This window comes from Phyllobates terribilis, unplaced genomic scaffold, assembly GCF_046119375.1.
Source record: "Phyllobates terribilis strain yellow unplaced genomic scaffold, ASM4611937v1 Scaffold_11__3_contigs__length_659146591, whole genome shotgun sequence".
Taxonomy (NCBI): domain Eukaryota; kingdom Metazoa; phylum Chordata; class Amphibia; order Anura; family Dendrobatidae; genus Phyllobates; species Phyllobates terribilis.
Genome location: NW_027362771.1, coordinates 163,549,730 through 163,570,798, shown reverse-complemented (window position 1 = coordinate 163,570,798; position 21,069 = coordinate 163,549,730). Strand labels below are relative to the sequence as shown.

Genomic DNA, 21,069 nt, shown 5'->3' with positions numbered 1-21,069 from the left:
TTTTTCAGTCTCTCATGAATTCGAATGGGCGTTTCACCTTCTGCATGCAAGAATTCAATCACAGAACGTTGTCTAATACGAACATCGATGTCAGCCATTTTGCAAACGCATACAGTCCTGCCACCTGTTGGTGCAGGAAGTTGAAATTGCTGTGGATTGGAGAAGAAGGATTGAGGAATTGTGCCAAATTCGAATATTTAACATAACTACCTTATTTAAGGAGAAAAAAAATAAGAGGCATTACTTATTGACTGACCCTCGTACAACAAAAGGGCCCAGACCAACTTCCGAAGAGATTAGAGGTGAACTCCAAGGTCAAGGTACATCAGTGTCCGATAGCACCATCCATTTCCACCTTTGCCAAAGAGCACTTCATGTAAGACGACTGAGGATGAAACCACTACTGAAAGCAAAATCATAAAGTTGAGAGACTGCAATTCTCCAAAATGCATATTGACAAGCCACACAGCTTCTCGGAGAGTATCCTATGGGCAGATGAGACAAAACTGGAGCTTTTTGGCAAATCACATCAGCTCTATGTTTTCAGATGCAAAAATGAAGCACACAAAAAGAAAATTGTTACTACTGTGAAACTTGAGAGGTTTGGTTATCTTTTGATGCTGCTTGGCAAATCTGGCACAGGGTGTCTTGAATCTATGCAGGGCACAAAGAGATCTCAAGACTATCAAGGCATTCTGAGGCAAAATGTGCTGCCGAGTGTCTTAGTTGCAGATCATGGGTCCTCCAACAGAATAAAGACCCAAAACACAGCTAAAACCATACAAGCATGACTAAGAACCAAGCGTTGGACTATTTTGAAGTGGCCTTTTATGAGCCCTGATTTAAATCCTACAGAACATCTGTGGAAGGAGTTGAAACATGCAGTCTGGATAAGGCACCCTGGCACACAAGGAGTGGGCCAAAATACCTTGGAACAAGTGTAGAAGTCTAAGGCCATGGCCTCACTATCAGTATTTGGTCAGTATTTTTTCTCAGGAGTGGGAGCCTAATACGGATAGTGGAGCCATGGCCTTATAGAGAGTTACAGAAATCGTTTGTTTGCAATGATTGCTTCAAAAGGTTCTTCAACAAAATATTAAGAAGGGTAGCATCATTTTTGTCCGGGCCAGTTTCATTAGGGTTTTTTTCGGTTGAACCAAAACTTCTAAAACAATGTCTGATTTTTCATTAGTTGATATTCAGTAAATGTAAATAGAAAATTACTTGTCAGTTTTAAGTTACCATATTTTTTGGACTATAAGGCTGCGTTCACACATTGTGTATTTTTGCGCGCTTTTTTGTGCGCGCTTTTTCAAAATACGCAATGTGCCTTCTGTCTGCCAGCAAAGTGAATGGGAAATTCACTTTGCCGTTCAGACACTGTGTGATTTTACGCAGCATGAAAGCGCAGCTGCGTAAAGAATTGACATCTCAATTCTTTACGCAGCTGCGTCCTGCGCTTTCTCCCTATTGTGCCCATTATAAGCGATGGAATTACGCAGCGGTGTTCACACACTGCGTAATTCCAGCGCTTTTTTACGGAGGCGCAGGACAAACTATGGATACTCACCTATCCGATGGATGGGAGAGGCGTCCGGTCCCGCCGCTTCCAGCATCTGCCGGTGAAGCGATCAGCTGTAAGCTAACCGGCTTGTACCCGGCCGGTCAGCTGACAGTCAGCTGATTGCTTCACGGCAGATGCTGGAAGCGGCGGGACCGGACCGGACGCCTCTCCCATCCATCGGATAGGTGAGTATCCATAGTTTTTTTCTTTTAATAACTTAAGCAGTGTATGTACTGCAGCCAGAAGCTGTCTGTACATACACTGCTAGGGGGACACTCACACACACACACACACACACACACACACGACACAGACAGACACAGACAGTACACACACACACAGACACATACATTACATTACATTACATTACATACAGGTGTCCATGCGCCTCACAATTCATTTCTCCTGCACCTCCGTAAAAAAAGCAGGTAAAAAAAGCAGGAAAATACGCACGCGTAAAAAAACGCAGGGAAATACGCAATGTGTGAACGCAGCCTAAGATGCACTCTCTACCCCCCCCCCCCAAATTTGGGAAGAAAAAGGAGGGTGCATCTTCTAGTCCGAATACAGGCTTACCGGGGGATGGGCGGGGGGGGGGGGGATGTGGTGGTGCAGGGTCCCTTCCTCGGGAAGTCGGCGGTGGCAGAAGTGTGGCGACGCTGTGGGCCCGGTGTCGGTGGTGAGCAGAGCGGAGTGCATCATTGCTTTCCCGGTGGCCATTTTCCTGAAGTCCGTGTCAATAAATGGAGTATAGGCTGCACATTCACAATTCCGCTCCATTCATGACGAGGCAGCAGAGCCTGTTCTGAAGAAGGTTCATTGGGACTCCCTGGGGTCAGGTAAGGGATGTTTTGTTTGGTGGGAATAACCCTTTAGTGATTAAGCTGGCTTGGCCAGATTTTTGGCAAGAAATGGGAAAAGCACCACCCAGTCTTGGGATCAGTTGGGTCCCGGTGGTCAGATAATCAGTAATCATACTATTATATGGTATACAGATTATACATCACAAATCCTAGCTGTTGCTATGGATTACAGAAGATGTCTGTAATATGCAACAGGTGATTAAATAATTTAATAAATAAATCATTGTTAATGTAGGGACAGGTTCAGGCAATACATGTTTGTGTAAAACCCAAAATTATATTTACTTTGCTAATGTGATATAATAGCAGAGGCATGTTAAATATGTGCCAGCCATTACTCTAAACACATTAAACATTCCAAGAGATAGAGCGGTATTACACCATGCAGATTCTAACCACAATGTTTAATATGAGAAAACTGAATAGTAAAATGAGACTATACAAGTCAAAATATCAAGGGATAATGACAAGTACCATCTTTACAATCACTCAGCTTTCTGTAATTCCATGAAGGTTCAACAGACAGCCAGCAAATAAACTTGTCCATACTGTGGTCATAATGGGGTCCTCCATTCTCGAGACCACAATTAATCCAACATACAGGTGCATCTCACTAAATTAGAATATCATCAAAAAGTTAATTTATTTCAGTTCTTCAATACAAAAAGTGAAACCCATATATTATATAGAGTCATTACAAACAGTGTGATCTATTTCAAGTGTTTATTTCTGTTAATGTTGATGATTATGGCTTACAGCCAATGAGAACACAAAAGTCATTATCTCAGTAAATTAGAATACTTTATAACAACAGCTTGAAAAGTGTTTTTAAAATCCGAAATGTTGGCCTACTGAAATGTATGTTCAGTAAATGCACTCAATACTTGGTTGGGGCTCCTTTTGCATCAATTACTGCATCAATGCGGCGTGGCATGGAGGCGATCAGCCTGTGGCACTGTGAGGTGTTATGGCAGCCCAGGTTGCTTTGATAGCAGCCTTCAGCTCGTCTGCATTGTTGGGTCTGGTGTCTCATCTTCTTCTTGTCAATATTCCATAGATTCTCTATGGGATTAAGGTCAGGTGAGTTTGCTGACCAATCAAGCACAGTGATACTGTTGTTTTAAAACCAGGTATTGGTACTTTTGGCAGTGTGAACAGGTGCCAAGTCCTGCTGGAGAATAAAATTTCCATCTCCAAAAAGCTTGTCGGCAGAGGGAAGCATGAAATGCTCTAAAATTTCCTGGTAGACGGCTGCGCTGACTTTGGTCTTGATACAACACACTGGACCTACACCAGCAGATGACATTGCTCCTCAAACCATCACCGATAGTGGAAACTTCACACTAGACCTCAAGCAGCTTGGATTGTGTGCCTCTCCACTCTTCCTCCAGACTCTGGGACCTTGATTTCCAAATGAATATTGGAACTCTGGGACCTTGTGGAGTGTGTCAATGACTGCCTTCTGGACATCTGTTGAGTCAGCAGTCTTCCCCATGATTGTGGAGCCTACTGAAACAGACTAAGGGACTTTTTTTTAAACGCGTAGGAAGCCTTTGCAGGTGTTTTTTGTTAATTATCCTAATTTACTGAGTTAATGACTTTTGTGTTTTCAATGGCTGTAAGCCATAATCATCAACATTAACAGAAATAAACACTTGAAATAGATCACTCTGTTTGTAATGACTCTATATAATATGAGTTTCACTTTTTGTATTGAAGAACTGAAATAAATTAACTTTTTGATGATATTCTAATTTAGTGTGATGCACCTATATATCAACCCTATAGTGGATAGGTGTAAATGTCCGATCAATACAGAGAATACCAAAATGGCACTGATTTCTGCTGAGAAATTTCAGCTTGAAAGTGATTCTTAACTTCCACTTTGAGAGGTGCCGATGTCACATATCTGTCAAAATGCGTATTCAATCGGCAGGTATTGCACATGCGTCTTGACAGGTATGTGGGGGACACAATATCATTGGCATCGCTAATTTACCAATGCAGAAGTGAGCGGCACCAAACAACCCCTTTAAATGCTGTTGAGAGCTCTACATGAATATTTACTACAGGCCTCTTTAAATAAGCACTAAGGGGAACATAAAAAATACAACAGAGGAGTCAGTAACAGGTTGTTAACCATTTCCAGATAGCAACATTACATTTAAATCTTAAAGAAGATTGCAGGGAGAAAAAAGAAAACACATTTAGGCCTCATTCAGATGTCAATATTTGTAAGCGGGAAAAAAAATGGTAAGTAAGATCGTGTGTCATCAGTATTTTTCACATATGGATGAATATATTACAAAGCTTCTCCTATCCTCTGCAACTTTAAACATGGACATCACATGGATGGCCCACTGATACCAGCAGTATACTGTGTGTGTTTTTCACGGACCCATAGACTTGAACTGGCACTTTTCACACACAGTCCATCACAAAACACAGATATGTGAAACGCCCCATAGAATATAATGGGTATGTGCTGAATCCATGAAAAACAGGGATAGAACATGGACATCTGATTGAGTCGTTAGGTAATGCCCTGCCTGTACCTTCTTTCTTTAAAGCCTTCATCCATATACAAATATAGGCTATCATACTTGGGAGATATGTTCTTCTAAATCTAGTGGGACATGGGACACATTCCACAAGATACATATCAGAAAAGACTTTCCCCTCTTCCTTACACTACATTCCATCCCTACTAATTTAAGAAGACATACATAAAATCCCAAACAAGATGTAAACCTAGTCATTCCTTGACGGTCATTGATTTCACTATAGGCATCATGAAATTCTTCATTGCCTCTTGGGATAATAGATTGAGATAAGTCTATGGATAGTGCTCACGTGATTGCACACACTTGTCATTTGAGAAGCAAGACTTGGAGATCAGACTACAACCCCAAGAAATAGAAATTCTGACATACCTCCTGATCCTCAATGACCAGATACTGATAGTGGAAAAAAAACACTACACAAGTATTTTAGATATTAGTAAAGGGTGGAAACATTTAATAGGATTTATGTCAGATAGGCACATTGATTTGGGCCTAAGCACAAGTTCTCTTTGTGTGTGTTCAACAAATATTTTCAAATGTATCTAAAATAGTTTTCGTTAAAAAAACAAACAATAACTCTACTATAAATGCAGACCTATGACTCTCCATGGTAAACTACAAGTAAACCTTGTGTAAAATAATTCTATTCCTTCTGTCTGTCCTATAATTCTTTATGATGAACCAGCACCTTTCCGGGCACGTGACAGATGATCTGTACAGCTCTCATGTGCCCCAATCTTTCAAATCTCTGACAGCGGCATTTAACATGGCCGCGGTGGAAGGACGTCACTAGTCCCTCCCATCGGCGCCAGTGTCACATGACAAAGGCTGTGGAGTTGGTAAGCCAAACCTCTGACTCCTCAATTTCCATGACTCTGACTCCCTCATACATGGCTCATGTTTATGTGATAAATTTACTGTAGCACAGATTCATCTCAGCTAAAAGTCTAGACCCTTAAGATCAGGAATAGGACAGACATTTATAGGACATTTCATAACTTTCCCAAATTTTTATGAAAAAATATTCCCCACAAACTGCACTGAATTACTGTACCTAACTTTAGGAGTTGGTCCATTTTATACCGACTCCGCGACTCCGACTCCACAGCCCTGCACATGAACATGGGTCGCCGATGGATTGGCATGACAACCCGGGGTCTGCAGGAGACCCCTGCGGTTGTCATTGCCAGGATGCTATGAGCGCCGCAAAGCGGTCGGCACTCATGGCAAGTGAACAATTCGTTTAAAACTACAACTCGTCCTGCAAAAAATAAGCTCTCACATGGCCATATTGACCGAAAAATAAAAAAAAAGTTATGGCTCTAGGAAGAAGAGGAGAAACAATGGAAAATGGCCCGGGAGTGAAGGGATTAAAAAAAAAGGTTTCCTTCTTTGGCCACAGCCCCACTATCAGTATTTGGTCAGTATTTTTTCTCAGGAGTGTGAGCCAAAGCCAGGAGTGGGTGATAAATGCAGAATTGGTGACTTGTTTTTGTTTTTATTATACCTTTTCTCTGATGGAGCCAAAACCAGGTGAGGAACAATCAGAGAAAAGGTATAATAGAAACAAGTCACCACTTCTGCATTTACCACCCACTCCTCGTTTTGGCTCCAGGACCGAATACAGATAGTGGGGCCGTGGCCTTTTTTCACATAGAAGCAATTCTTTCCATTTTCCTTATTCACCTTAACTAATGTGGGAGAATCACGACTTGAAATATTTCCATCATTTTGATTGAAAAAAATATATATATAACCTTTCAGGAAGAAAATATGTAAGAATGACATGCTGACGGGTTGTGTATGGTTACAGTTCAATTTCAGGAGGACAGGACAAAGCTGCTGTGGGGTTGGTAGAATCGCAACGTGAAAATAAATAATTTTGCATTGAGATGTATTGCCAGTTAATGAGTTCCAGACGAATACATTATGTATGGCTGATTATTGGAGCTATTGATTAAATGCTGGGAGGACCTCTAACCTAGCTATGAAACACTAGGGCCTGACTCACTTTCGATAAACTCCTCTTGAAGCTCATGCTCTGTGATGCATTTCCCATCACTCACATCACATTCACTGTGGCACTCCGCAGGGGAGCCTATTGTCAGGGGGCCGCTTAGCCAGCTTCTATTCATCACATTATGAAAATTCTAAGTCAGTGTGGCCAACTACAAGCCTGGCTCTGCCATTAGTAGGCTACTAATAGAGAGATCTACACTACATGCTGCTGCTCAGTACTGGAATCTCTCATTATACTGGGCAGAAAGTAGACTTCCTTACAGCCAACATGTCCCTATCGTGTGTAGATTTCTACATTTTCAATCTTAACTAGTAGATAAGACTACATATAATAAAAACATGAAATGTATTTTTTCTTGTAAAAAATGTGTCACAGTCGTGTTTGAAGTTTTCAGTTGATAAACAAGCAATCGGTTTCACAAAAAAAAGTTATGTTTAAGATTTTTCATCTTTTTAAAGTGAATTATACTTGTCTAGCCTCAAGAACTTATTTTTTTTTAAAGGCAATATGCAACATAGTATCAGTAATATTTGGTCTACAGGTTGTGATGATTGCAGCAATACAGAAGTATATATATATATATATTACACACACATACATACATACATACATACATACATATATATATATATATATATATATATATATACACACACAGTTATATGAAAAAGTTTGGGCACCCCTATTAATCTTAAGCTTAATGTTTTATAAACATTGGTGTTTTTGCAACAGCTATTTCAGTTTGATATATGTATTAACTGTTGGACACAGTAATGTTTCTGCCTTGAAATGAGGTTTATTGTACTAACAGAAAATGTGCAATCTGCATTCAAACAAAATTTGACAGGTGCATAAGTATGGGCACCCTTATCATTTTCTTGTTTTAAATACTCCTACCTACTTTTTACTGACTTACTAAAGCACTTTTTTTTGTTTTGTAACCTCATTGAGCTGTGAACTTCATAGCCAGGTGTATGCAATCATGAGAAAAGCTACTTAAAGTGGCCACTTGCAAGTTGTTCTCCTGTTTGAATCTCCTCTGAAGAGTGGCATCATGGGCTCCTCAAAACAACTGTCAAATGATCTGAAAACAAAGATTATTCAACATAGTTGTTCAGGGGAAGGATACAAAAAGCTGTCTCAGAGATTTAACCTGTCAGTTTCCACTGTGAGGAACATAGTAAGGAAATGGAAGAACACAGGGACAGTTCTTGTTAAGGCCAGAAGTGGCAGGCCAAGAAAAACATCAGAAAGGCAGAGAAGAAGAATGGTGAGATCAGTCAAGGACAATCCTCAGACCACCTCTAGAGAGCTGCAGCATCAACTTGCTGCAGATGGTGTCACTGTGCATCGGTCAACTATACAACGCACTGCACAAGGAGAAGCTGTATGGGAGAGTGATGCGAAAGAAGCCGTTTCTGCAAGCACGCCACAAACAGAGTCAGCTGAGGTATGCAAAAGCACATTTGGAGAAGCCAATTTCTTTTTGGAAGAAGGTCCTGTGGACTGATGAAACCAAGATTGAGTTGTTTGGTCATACAAAAAGGCGTTATGCACGGCGGCAAAAAAACACAGCATTCCAAGAAAAACACTTGCTACCCACAGTAAAATTTGGTGGAGGTTCCATCATGCTTTGGGGCTGCGTGGCCAATGCCGGCACCGGGAATCTTGTTAAAGTTGAGGGACGCATGGATTCCACTCAGTATCAGCAGATTCTTGACAATAATGTTCAAGAATCAGTGACAAAGTTGAAGTTACGCAGTAGATGGATCTTTTAGCAAGACAATGATCCAAAACACCGCTCCAAATCTACTCAGGCATTCATGCAGAGGAACAATTACAATGTTCAGGAATGGCCATCCCAGTCCCCAGACCTGAATATCATTGAACATCTGTGGGATCATTTGAAGAGGGCTGTCCATGCTCGGCAACCATCAAACTTAACTGAACTGGAATTGTTTTGTAAAGAGGAATTGTCAAAAATACCTTCATCCAGGATCCAGGAACTCATTAAAAGCTACAGGAAGCGACTAGAGGCTGTTATTTTTGCAAAAGGAGGATCTACTAAATATTAATGTTACTTTTCTGGTGAGGTGCCCATACTTATGCACCTGTCAAATTTTGTTTGAATGCAGATTGCACATTTTCTGTTAGTACAATAAACCTCATTTCAAGGCAGAAACATTACTGTGTCCAACAGTCATTACATATATCAAACTGAAATAGCTGTTGCAAAAACACCAATTTTTATAAAACATTAAGCTTAAGATTAATAGGGGTGCCCAAACTTTTTCATATAACTGATATATATATATATATATATATACACACATACATACACAAACAAAAAGGGAACTGTGAAAATGAACAAAACTTGTCAGTGCTTTAAGTATTGTAATCCTGAATTCAGACGTCTGTTTCATGGTTTGTGTAAGAACTGCAAAGACATACATGAGGCTGTTAGATCAGGACTGACCGCGGTCCACTAACCCAGAGAGGGCAGTCCATGAAACATGGATGTCTGAATCCAGCCTCAGGGCTCGCTCTCACCTGCGATTAAATTGGACGAATGCAATCAAATAAAAATCTAATTGCATTCAGTCCAATGTTAATCTATGAGTGTGTGCTCATAAGCAGGTTTTTTTGTTTTTTTTTTCAGCTCTGATTAGATCACGATGGGACTGAAAAAAAAAATGCAGCATGCTGAATTTGGATCACACGCACCCATATCTAGGTCTAAGGGAGCATGTGAAACATCGCACTGCACTCGGATTTCACCCGATTGCAGTGTGATTCCTGCCAAAGCCAGCAACAGAGGAGATGGAGAAATTACTTACTCTGTCTCCTCCGCAGGCGTGCTGTGATTCTCTCATGCGAGAGGATCAGAGCGCAGACACTTGGCTCTCACTCGCAGCAGAGCAGGAGCCAAGTGTCATTAGCATATCAAACCCAATACGCTTGTGGGACCCCGGCCTTATACAGGTATACATTGAGAAAACTTAATCAAATCTTCATAATTCCATAAATAACAAATGGTCATAAAAACAAGGATCTGTACTAGTCCCAATCTACTGATTTTATTTATTCTGTATAATCTATCTTGGATAGAACACCACTATGTTTCAAAACAACTGTAATGTAAATCAAGTGATTAATGCAAGCCTCCATTAAACTAAGATCAGGGGGCCCAAGTAATAAAGACATTCCGATAAGCGCAAAAGACTATGTATCCTACCATATTAAAGAGGTTGTCCACTACTTTATCAATGATGACCTATCCTATTCAAATCAATAGAAGGCGGATGTGCAGTATCCAGAAGTGGCTACTATCAAAGGACGGAGCAACTCAGCAATTGAGCATTTCCAGCCAGCAGCCATCAACACAGATAACAGCTGATCGATGGGGGTACCGGGTGTCAGACCCCAACCAATCAGACATTGATGACCTATCCTAAGGATAGGTCATCAATGATAAGTAGTGGACAACCTCTTTAATGAACCACTAACAGCCTGAAAATACATTTGTTTGACATAAAAACACACAATCCTCAAGCACTACAAGTCACAGAAATGCATGTAGTAGTGTTGTATTATATAACTGTAAAGCAGGCTGTGTGACCAAACAATCCAGAGGGATAGAAGTTCCAAACGGTCACAAAATCTAAATGAAAAAGTAGCAAAGAATGAAACAGCCCAGAAGAAAGAAGTCATATCAATGCTACAAGGACGCACTAGGCATAATAGTGTTTACATGGAGTGTCCCTTTAAGGCTGCGTTCACACATTGCGTATTTGCTGCTTTTTTTTTACGCGCGCGTATTTTCCTGCAGGTTTTACCTGCGTTTTTTTAAGCAGATAAAAAAAAGCACCTCCATTCACACACTTCGTTTTTTGCTGCGTTTTTTTACGCATCCTTTTTTTCTGCAGTGTACACTCATACTGTATTAAAAGTTTCTCCTGCACCTCCGTAAAAAAGCGCTGGAATTACGCAGTGTGTGAACACCGCTGCGTAATTCCATCGCTTATAATGGGCACAATAGGAGAAAGCGCAGGACGCGGTGCGTAAAGAATTGACATGCCAATTCTTTACACAGCTGCGCTTTCGCGCAGCGCAAAATCACACAGTGTCTGAACGGCAAAGTGAATTTCCCATTTACTTTGCTGGCAGACACAAGGCACATTGCGTATTTTGAAAAAGCGAGCGCAAAAAAGTGCGCAAAAATACGCAATGTGTGAAAGCAGCCTAATAGTGGTAAAATCTGAGGGCAGAGACTATATAGATTGTTTATTTTACTGCCTATATAAAGCGTAATGTTCACACTCACGTGACTTATATTGAGCTCTGTACAGACAGCAATATTAATAACTCATAAGCACTAAAATGACAGCCACCAACTAAATGAAGATGGATAAAAGGACTCTAGTTACCAGTATATTGTTACTTTCTTTGTACATTCTGCATGTTCTCATGTATATTAGTAAAATTATTAAACATTACTTAGTCTCTCAGTTGACAGTAACCCTATATTCTAACCAGGATATCTATCCTGGGAAGCTGCTAGGACCAGAGATCACTATAGAATGGTCCTTTAAACAAATACGCTTTATATTCATATTATTATTACAGGAACTGTCTACTTCTTGGACAACCCCTTCTTAAATAATATATTACCCAGAATTAAAAATAACACCGGTGCCGTTCCAGAGAGGACGACGCAGGGTCTTTCCAGGGCTCATGTGACATACTAATCAGCTCTCGCTAATGGACTGCAGTTCTCACACTTAATTTGGTCGTCCAAGATTCTTCTGATTGAAGTGTGAGCAAAGCAGCACATTAGCAGCCACTAATTGTTTGCAATGCTCACATGGCATAATGTCACACAAACTCTGGGAGGCCAGGTGCGTATAGTGCTGGAAAACCGCCAGTGTGGGAAGCCAGGTGCATATAGTGCTGGAACGCTGCCAGTGTAGGAGGCAAGTATGTATTAATTTTATTTTACATTAAGGAATATAGTATTTAAGAAGGCGTCGTCCAAGTGATGGACAACCTCCATAGGGCTACACACTTGTGTTTTCCAGTAAGAATGTTGCATTTGGATATGTATAACCAGGATTGGAACAAACACTAAGAACGTCTATATTGTGCTTGAAAGTTAGTGAACCTTTCAGAATTGTACATATTTTTACAGAAACTCTACATAAAACTCCATCAGACTTACACACAAGTCATAAAAGTAAATAAAAAGAACCAAATATGACAAATGACTCAAAATATATTAGACTGTGTTTTTAAATGAGTAAAATGAACAACTACCACGTCTGAGTGGTAAAAGTATGTGAACCCTTGCTTGCCATATCTGGTGTGACAGCATTGTGCAGCAATAACTGCTTCTAAACATTTCCAATAATTCTAGATTAGTCAGGCACATTTGGAGGAATTTTATCCCATTCTTCCCTAGAAAACAGCTACAACGCTGTTATATTGGTGGGTTTTTGCCCATGAACTGTTCTCTTCAGGTCTTTCCACAACATTTCTATAAGATTAAAGTCAGGACTTAGACTTGGCCGTTCCAAAACTTTACTCTTGTTTAACCATTCTTTTGTAGAATGACTAGTGCCCTTTGTGCCGTTGTCTTGCAAGCTAGGATGACATGCCATTGATCCATTGATGGAACAAATTAATTCTCAATTACACCAGCAACTGTCCATGAACTGCATATCAGGAGAACGTAGGCAAGTATACAGGAAAAAAAAGCCCTCAGAGAAGGCAAGAACTATTTTTTTCATTGATTTAGGGATGCTTAAGTGCCACACAATTCATCTGCAGTCACCCGGCGGTCACCATGAATGATGTAATCGACTCGCTGAATGTTGCTTGGAGTCACAGCGGTTACTGACCTGCCACTCCGCATTTTGTCAGCCAACGGTGATGGCCCTTCAGCTGCGACGACCCCATCGTCTAACAGTACTGACATCAACTGTTGCATCACCGTACACATTTTTCAGTCTCTCATGAATTCGAATGGGCGTTTCACCTTCTGCATGCAAGAATTCAATCACAGAACGTTGTCTAATACGAACATCGATGTCAGCCATTTTGCAAATGGATACAGTCCTGCCACCTGTTGGTGCAGGAAGTTGCAAATGCTGTGGATTGGAGAAGGTGGTTTGAGGAATTGTGCCAAATTCGAATATTTAACATAACTACCTTATTTAAGGAGAAAAAAAATAGGAAGCATTACTTATTGACTGACCCTCGTATGTTTGCACTTAGCACTTTAGCATTATTAATGCATGTTGGTCTATTTACCTATAAGATCACTATAGCCAACTACCTCATTTAAATGAACTACCTCATTTTGTGAATGGTCCTCCTGTTTATATATCATTATGTTTTGATCTAATGATGTGTATGAATGCCACTCTATGGTGCCTTTTTGGTACTTACCACTGATTATATTTTATGTATTTGCTGTTTTTAGCATTAACATTTTAATGTATTTGCTGTTTTTATCGTTAATATTAATACAGTATATTTCTATAATTTATTGATTGTTCTTGATATGTCGTTTTTCCTTTCTGAGTTATCTTTCAATATGACGTTGAACCCATAATATAGTCTCTATTTAATAATGCAAGTTCTGTTTTGTGACTTTTACGCAGTTATTCAGATGTAGTGGCATTACTCCAGGGGTCACCCTTTGCTATTTGTGCTGTGATAAACTTCCACTAACATGTTGTGAAGATCTGACTTTGATAGATGCCTGTTCTTTAAATGAAACCGATTACCACTCACAACCGATTGTTATCCTATTGATTGAAATCACCAAACCCTAAATTCACCTTTATATTATGTTCTAATCTTAAGGCTAGAGCTACGCGGCGACTTTGGCCACGACAGCCATTGCGCGACCAAAGTTCGCTTCGTGTAACTGCTGCATCGCGACGCTATAGAAGTGAATGGGATCGCATTGCGACACCTACGTTACTTCCACAAGCAAGTTGCAAAAAAACAAAAAATCTGACTGATTAGATTTTTTACTACTCACTAGTCGTGGTAGTGCGGTACAGTGCGACCCCATTCATTTCTATAGCGCTATACTGTAGCAGCATTTCCAAACTTTGGTCGTGCGACAGCTGTCGCAGCCAAGTCGTCATGTAGCCCTAGCCTAAGGGTTCCATACTTTTTACCACTGACAAATTTGTGATATTTGATCACTCATCATTTAAAATATGACTACGTCTAATATTTTTGACATAGTCATTGGTTTGATTTGGTTCTACATATACTTTTAGGACTTTTCTGAAATTCTAACGTAGTTTTAGGTCAAATTTATGCAGATATAAGGATAATTCTGAAAGGTTCATCAACTTTCATGCACCACAGTATAAAGGAAAGATATGTACCATTTTAGATCTGTTCTTGGTTTTAGCTTCTAAATACTTAAAGGGTCTGTCCGGTCCAAATCGATAAATCTGCGTGACTGCAGACTCATGAATCCCCCCACCTGCGGGACTGGCGGGTACGTATGCGTTATACATACTTCCGGTCAGAGCCCGACTAGTGCGTGCGGCCTCGGTCCATACACTTGAATTGAATGAGGCAGCGCCCACTAGTCGGCTGCGTCACTAGACAGGGCACAGCTTTGCTCAGTATAAGTGTATGGAGCGAGGCCGCGCTCACTAGACGGGTTCTGCCCTGGAGTATGCATAATACATACGTTCCCACCGGGGTCCCAGCTCAGAAACAGCAAATCACTGGTGAAAGGGGGGGGGGGGATATAGGTCTGTAGTCACACAGTGTCTGCAGACTTATTCTGGACAGGACAACCGCTTTAAATATGATACTGACTGTGTAAAAGTGATCTCCAGAAAAATAAGTGGGAATTCTCAACTGTTTTTTTATGTTAGGAAAAGTAATACTTTTGCCATTTTTACACCAGCTGTTTGCAAAGTGGATGGAGCTCAGCAAGGAAAGACTGTTGAGGGCAAGCATGGACGGCAAAGTCATCATAGTTTAGGCCACAAAACAGCACATTTTTGCAGATCCAGGGGAAAAAACTCAAGCATTTTACAGTACCAGCTAAGTGAATTAGGCAGCATTTGTGAGATTTCAGAAATCTATCTTTTTCTTGTAGATTTAAACATTCAAAATACGAAGCATATCAATTCTTTCAGAGTGTTCAACCATTCAAATAAAAAGACGGAAGTAAAGATGTATCAAAAATGAGTTTTAAGTGTAGAGAAATCGGCTGCACATACCCTAAAGCAGTTTCCAAATTCATTTATTTTAGGAGCTGCCCTGTGACTGAAAAACAATTGCAGACCTAATACTTTTCACAGCTTAAGGCTACGGCCCCACTATCAGTATTTGGTCAGTATTTTTTCTCAGGAGTCGGAGCCAAAACCAGATGAGGAACAATCAGAGAAAAGGTATAATAGAAACAAATCACCAATTCTGCATTTATCACCCACTCCTGGTTTTGGCTCCCACTCCTGAGAAAAAATACTGACCGAATACTGGCCAAATACTGGCCAAATACTGGCCAAATACTGGCCAAATACTGGCCAAATACTGGCCAAATACTGGCCAAATACTGGCCAAATACTGGCCAAATACTGGCCAAATACTGGCCAAATACTGGCCAAATACTGATAGTGGGGCCGTGGCCTAAAGGGGTATTCTGGTCCTAACAAGTTATTCCTTATCCACAATATGGGATACAGCAGAAAGCCAGTTAAAGTGTTCAGTCATTTTAAACAGTCCCATGAAGACTGAATGTGAAGGCAGCACACATGCTCCGTCTCATTCAGCCCATACTGATTGATTAGGTATTATGGAGTTTACTACAATTATAACCAAGCCGTCATATGCAAGCTAAATACTTAGTACAAATCTCTCCACTGTCCTGGAAGTTTGTTCCAGTATACAAGTGTCCAGGCAGTATAGATCGGACAACATAAAGGAGGGCTGATATTTTCAGCTCCTTTCTACTTCTCTGTGGCACATATGTAAAGATCATCACAATAATCACCTTCCAGAATGCACTGCAATATTGACAAACGGACAGCTCCCATCTGAAAAGGTGCTATAGGTATGTTCACACAAGGTTTCTTATGGAAACCGCTTCAGGAAACACGGTTTAGAAGTTTTATTTTTCCTGAGGCCTTTTTTCTGCAGCAGCAGCATTTTGATTGGATAGTGCCTAGTTTGGAGCATTTTTCTCAGCCTGAAGAGGAAGAAAAACACTTGAGACTGAATGTGGGGATAGCAAAAAGGTTTTACAATAGAAATGAATAGGAAAAGTCTTTTTAAAGCAAAAAATGTAAAAAAAACTGTGCACCATCACTTACAAGCTCATATATGACGGACTGGAGTCATGGCTGCCTTTATGATGTCCAAATATCATAACAGGGCATCCGGCAGAGTTTGCCTTAAGACAATTCCTTTAAAAAGTACATGTGAGCATTTGCTTACTCTAACCTAATTTACTATAATGTTAGAATCTTTGAAATGAGCAGACAGTAAGAGTATCACTTATCTCACCGATTAAGGCTTCATTTTGGAGCAGCCTACAATCATCTATGGTGTATCTGATTATAGACTGACCTAGAGGAAGATCAGATCCAGCGTCTACTGATGTCACTAATGCGTTGCAGTATAGTACTGGTATTGTACGAATACTGGTATTGTATGCTTCATTTCAGGTTGGAGAGATGTGCACAGTACAGTTCTTTATGCGATTACCAACAGAAGTTTCATTACAGTCTCTGCCCCAACCTCCACTCCATTAATAATCTCCCTTTATGAGCTGTCCAGATTTTTGCAGCTCCTCTTTAAGCTTTATTTAAACAGACATATTTTAGACCCCTTAAAGGATTGGTCTCTGTGACCCTGCAGAAAAAATGTAGCATTATAGGGTAGTCATTCACAAATGGCTTGGCAAGTAATACAAGAATGGCTGAAGTCCACCATAGGTTTATTAACAGGGTATATGACATTTTATAGGGGTTGTCCAGCCTAAGAAGAAAAGTCTGCATTCATAGCAGTGTGACCTCAGACTACTGAATTCTGACACGGTTGCGACGTGCACACTGTTATGCTTTCCCCATATGCCCCATGCGGGTGTGCCGCTAGGATCTCCTCCGTTTGAATACTAGGCTAGTCGACATTGACCGCAAATATGCAAATCTCAAATATGCAGTCAAAATACCAGCCACCTGCATGGAGAACACAAGGAAATCATGACAGTGTGCGCATCACACACTGACACCATTCAGCAGTCACACTGTGACTAGACTTATCTTCTTACCCTGGACACCCCCTGTGTCAACTCTGTAGAATTTGCCTGCCCCTGCTGCAGGAATGGCCCCATTCAGATGTATGAACGTACCCTTTAGTTACAGAAGTTTGTGGCACGGGTGAGAACACCTTTAAGCCAGTGTTCCACAAAACGTAAAATTACTGTAATTCCTGCATTCAGACAGCAGTAGTATGGCAGCATTTGGCATCACTATTGACCACCAAAATTAGGAAAGAAACAGATACAGGAAAATAATAATGGAAACACATGCATGTCTTCTGTGTCTTAGCTTACAAATAATGACCGAAGTCCCACCGTGTTAGGACTTGTTCAGACGAGCATATAATTGGTCCCTGTGCTATCTATATATGCCACAGACTGCACACAGCCACATTATAAGCCAGTTTACATAGCTGATGTCCTACATGGTCCACTTTGGTCCGTTTAGTGGAGTAGATTAATTCACGGAATGTAAAGGTAGCTCCGGCACCAGCCTGCAATGCAGATGAGAACACGGAGCTAGTCACATCCGAAATCTGCAGACGCGATTAGTCTGATTCCAATACAACCTAATGCTTAGCAGCCATAGTACGGCTGGTTCTGGACCACAGATCTTTATGGAAGTCACAAAGAAACTAATTTGTTCAGCTCCATCAATGAAAAACTCTGAAAAGCGTTGTCAATAAAATTCCCCTTCTTCTCTGGACCCAGCAGTGCCCGCAAACACAACTTTTTCCATTTTCCCCCTCTGCTATGCTATTATAACAGGACGGGTGCAATCAGTGGGACTGGGCATACACGGGGACAGAAGCTGTCCGCTTGGTCGGCACATGCAGACAAGATGGAGTGATTTGATCCACTATGAAACAGGACATCACATGACCAGCTGAGGTTGCGATGCAAGCGGTGGTCACGTTACCACTCCTCAGAGCTCAGGGAAGGAGGATTTTCACTTCTGTAGGCACATTAGTGAATTCTCAAGGAAGAAGCAACACTGACTGGGGGACAGTAGTTTAATTATGGACAAGCCCTTTAAAGCACACCTGTCAGCAGGATTGTGCTCAGTAAGATACATACTCTGTCAGGAGGGCAACATTACACTGATTAAAATGATACCTTGGTTGATGAAATCCGTCCTGTGGTTCTTGTGTAATCTTTACTTTCAGTTTGGAGATAATGATATGCTCGTGCTTCGGGGCGGCCTGTGTGGGTGCTCTACTTACATATTCATCTGTATGCTCTTATGGCAGCTCACTGTGCCTTCACTGACCTGCCTCCTATTTTACCTAGCCCCGCACTACTAGATGCATTATGTAAAATAGGAAGCAGGTCAGTGAGGGCACAGTGATCTGTCATAAGAGCATACAAATGAATATGTAAGCAGAGCACCAGATCGAGCCCACCCCACAGGCCGCCCCGGAGCACAAGCATGTCATTATCTCCAAACTGAAATTAAAGATTACACAAGAACCACAGGACGGATTTCATCAACCAAGGTATCATTTTAATCAGTGTAATGTCACCCACCGGACAGTGTATGTATCTTACTGAGCACAATCCTGCTGACAGGTGAGCTTTAAGCCTGAATGGTTATGACTACATGGTTTTCTAGCCATAAATTACCATGCAGACACCTAGAAATTAACTGTATAGTATTAAATTCAGCACAGGAAAATAAGTGCAAAAAAATAAAATGGCAACACACAGTGCCAACAATGACAGTACTGCAGGCAAAAGACAATTGAGGAGTATTTGGCATTCTCATCCATAGGAAATTGCTTATGAGTGTACAGCTTTTCTAACCTGCTGACCATAAGCTTAGCTGTGATCATATAAAGAAAACAGAAAATCCTCAGCTCGATGTACAAGCCTGTGACAATAGCACTCTAAAGCGCATTACTGTAGAAAATTCCTTCCTGTTAGTTGCATAGCGCCAACACACTGCCGTAATGCCCGCAGATTGTAAGAATATGGAACAATCAGTAGGTGCTCATGTAAGAACCCATCCACTTCTCGGATTGTCCATATATTCAGCTTGTTGCGAATAGCCTTGGTGTATACGCTAGACCTATCTGCATAGCCTCTCTATGACCTGACATACATGGAATATGTCTAAAGGGGTTGTCCGATCTAGATTATTTTTGTCCATTCAAGCGTCCCCAGCGGATACAGTGCAGGCTGCTCAGGAGGTCTGCATCAGCTCTGGAAGTGATGCCTGCTCTGTTTGGAAGTCAGAGGAGAGCAACATCACATAGATTGTTGCAGTCAGGTATCTAGAAGAGCACATGATCAGGTGTGTCTCTGATGATAATGATGATGCGCTCTTCTAGTCATCTAACCATTGCAGCCAATCATCGGCTGCAGCGGTCCTCTGACTTCCCAACAGAGCAGGCATCGCTTCCAGAACCAATACAGCCCTCCAAGAACTGGAAGCCAAGTATGCAACTATTTTTTATTTTAAACCTATCCATGCCTTAAGATTATTTCCCTATAATAGACAACTCCTTTAAGTATTACATCAGCCAGACATCACACACTGGTCCTACATGCTGTTTTAGACAGCGGACGGCCCCGGCGCCAGGCGGACAGCGGCCCATACATCACTGTATTTAATAGTGAAACCTGTGCACACAGCTAATAATCCTCCACTAACCGCACAAGAGACGCAGTGCAAACACCAGTGACGTAACAGAGATGACGTCACGGCGGACCATATACGCTTGGTTGCAGCCTGGCAGAGCAGTCCAGACTGGCAGCAGAGTGCGCCACCCCCCTGCCAGCACTGCTCACGGACTCCGCTGCTCCGGGCAGGAGTGCAGAGAGCAGCCATGTTCCCTCCCGGCGGGCTGCAGGACATGAGGAGTAATCCCGCCCGCTCCCTCCACCTCGCAGTTACTTACAGGCTCTCCATGGGGGACCGGGGAGGCTCCGCTCACAGCCAGGACTCGCTCCCCGGGCTCCAGGCCGCCAGCTGGACCGACGCTGCTCGCTGTACGCAGATTCCGCAAGCTACTGCTTCCGGGTCACACGAACACCGGCCGCGAGGACGCGCACACTCCAGCTGAGAACGACGCGGGAGCGCGCGTCTGCATTGTGACGTCACCTGACGGGGGTGAGGAAAGGCGCGACTACTGAGCGCCCGCTACAAGTAGCACACGGCCCTGCACCCCGAGGAGGACGGGGCTGCTCCATGTCCACCACACCACACACAATCCTGACGTGCTATAGCTCAGTCTATACGCTTCTTCAGACTATGTTTTGTTACTTCCAGATACTTTAGCTTATTGATGACTACTGCTATATGATCGGATGTCATTAGCCTCCATAGTCTTCTCTATGACCAGGCAGGACCCTTCACACCCACAGGTACCAGGCTGCCCACCGTCCAGGACAGGCTGTAATAATAGGGCACATTTCTGCCCTGGCCGTAATAATGTAAAGTATCTGATTTCTTTGAAGCTGCAGAAACTTCTACAGATTATTCTGACTGTAATTCTCATCAGGTTACAGTGAATGCTGCAGACGTCTCCTACCAGAATATGGCTGTAGACCCCGATCACTGCTCATCAGAATGATTTATTGTGGGTTTCTAATGTGTCTGTAAGAAATATTGTCTGTCCGTGATTTTTTGTTAAGTTGTCCAGAAAAAAATAAAAGGTCAAGTTAGCAACCTGACAGGTCGCCTCTGTGCAAGACAGTCCATCCCGTCCTAAAATTCTGTATCAAGATCCTCAATGAAACGTACACATGTTACA

The 21,069-nt window shown here is 41.7% G+C and overlaps 1 protein-coding gene across 1 annotated transcript in view; it reads right to left on the bottom strand.

Moving 5' to 3' along the window:
• The window catches only part of FRS2 (fibroblast growth factor receptor substrate 2), a 54,378-nt gene extending 33,991 nt beyond the window's left edge, over positions 1-20,387 (bottom strand). Inside the window, exon 1 of the mRNA XM_073651770.1 lies at positions 20,215-20,387. The gene's annotated coding sequence lies outside the window, so the exon portion shown is untranslated. The remainder of the gene's footprint in view (positions 1-20,214) is intronic.
• Between the last annotated feature and the right edge of the window lie 682 nt (positions 20,388-21,069).